This window comes from Lycium barbarum, chromosome 9 (assembly GCF_019175385.1).
Source record: "Lycium barbarum isolate Lr01 chromosome 9, ASM1917538v2, whole genome shotgun sequence".
Classification (NCBI taxonomy): domain Eukaryota; kingdom Viridiplantae; phylum Streptophyta; class Magnoliopsida; order Solanales; family Solanaceae; genus Lycium; species Lycium barbarum.
Window position 1 is genome coordinate 59,667,405 of NC_083345.1, and position 2,089 is coordinate 59,669,493.

Here is a 2,089-nt window from a genome sequence, read left to right on the forward strand (position 1 = left end):
CATTTAAGAGAGAATTAGGGAACAATGAAATATCTGGTCAGTAACAATATAGGTTTAGCGACCAGATTTGTATACCGCTGCTAAATGTTGGTCTTAGATAATCTTTTTTCTTGTAGTGTATTTCAATTTACGGTCCGTATTCCATGTCGTATTTAACCATTTAAACATTTGACAGAAAGTTGTAGTTTTGCGAGCTGAAATACAACATGGTGGTTTACGGGCCGTATACCACTTTACGGTCCGTATTTCACTTTACGGTCGACTGGGCTAAAATGCAAATCTGCGACTTTCAAGTCTTCAAAACCTATAATTAGTCATTGTGGAGCATAACCTATCTCTTGTTCCCATTGCCTTTGAAATCTTACTTAGGGTCGTCAAACGTCATTCCCTTCTGATTGAAACACCATATACTCGTATTCTTCGTTAGTCTATTCGTTGTACATTCACGGGGAAATTTATGAGGTGTAACAAAAGAAAAGTTAAGTCCTCGATATATTGGACCTTATAAGATTATCCGCAAGGTGGGTCAAGTAGCTTATGAATTAGACTTGCCTCCAGAACTTGAATCAGTCCATCCGGTTTTCCATGTCTCAATACTCTGCAAGTGTATTGGAGATCCTACAAGAATTGTCCCAATAGATGATGTTCAAGTGACAGAAAAGCTAGCATATGAAGAAGTGCCCATTGCCATATTAGACAGGCAAGTACGGAAACTTCGAAATAAGGAAGTGGTCTCAGTTAAAGTCTTATGGAGAAATAACCACAGAGAAGAAATGACTTGGGAAGCAGAAGAGAGTATGAAATCCAAATACCCGCATTTATTTCAGCCCCCAAAAGAGATTCCCGATGAAATACCAAGATTATGAGGTATGAATGTTTTCATTTATGCATATGGGTCGTGTGTGGCAACTTATATTGTTATTGTGTTGTGGCCCTGTGAGGCAATGTTATTGTGGGTTGTTGTGACAGGATGGTAGTGCCATATTACAGGGGAAACTCTGGCGAAATTTTAGTAGAATTCCCAAGTGCTTAACATTCGAGGACGAATGTTTCAAAAGGGGGGAGGAATGTTACACCCCGAAAATTTTTCGTTGACGTACAGTGAATAGACTAACGGAGGACATGATGTGTACGATGTTTTAATAAGTAAGAAATAACATTTGATGATTCTAACTGAGACTTCAAAGATGTTTAAGGTAGGAGACGAAAGTAGTCAAGGAAAGCAAGATATATGATGCGTACCAGATAGAATTTATGAGTATCGAATTAATGATGGCTTAGTAATGTTTTGGAGAAGAGTTATAATATCCCTTGGATTGTTAACGAGGTGTTAAACAAATATCAAGAAGGGTCCATAAGGATTTGAGGTCAAACGAAGTGACGAGAACCAAAATCAGAGAAGAGGTAGATTATACGGTCCGTATAATATTATACGGTCCGTATAATGGTCCGCAGAATCATCACAGTGAATTTCCCTCACTGATGGGATTATACGGTCACTTATACGGACCGTATAAAATTATACGGACCGTATAATAGTCACAGAATGAGTTGTTGATGGGGTGATTTCACGGTCACTTATACAGACCGTATAAAATTATACGGACCGTATAATGTGCCGTATAATTGAGACAGAAAGGGATGGTTGCTGAACCAATTTCACGGTCACTTATACGGACCGTATAAATTTATACGGACCGTATAAGTGTCCGTATAATGATGTCAGGACAGATTTTTAATTTATAAAAGAATATCCCAAGATCATTTAACTCATTTTATTTTCTCTCTCCATGACTCAAGAGCTCTCTAGAACTCTCCAAACCACTCATATACAAGAATCCAAGTGAAGTCAATGATCAACTTCATCAAATCAGGAGAAACAAGTGCAAGAAAATCACTAGGGTTCATCTAAGGCAAGGGATTTCATAGGAAGTGGAACTAGGGTTTTACTCAAGTAAAGTATTTCCACTTAAAGTTCATTCCCACACAATCTAAGGTTATTTTTATGGTATTTATATGTTATTCAAGGTATTGAAATCGTAGAAGGAGATAGAAAATGGGTCATGAATGTGAGAATAGTGCCATTTTT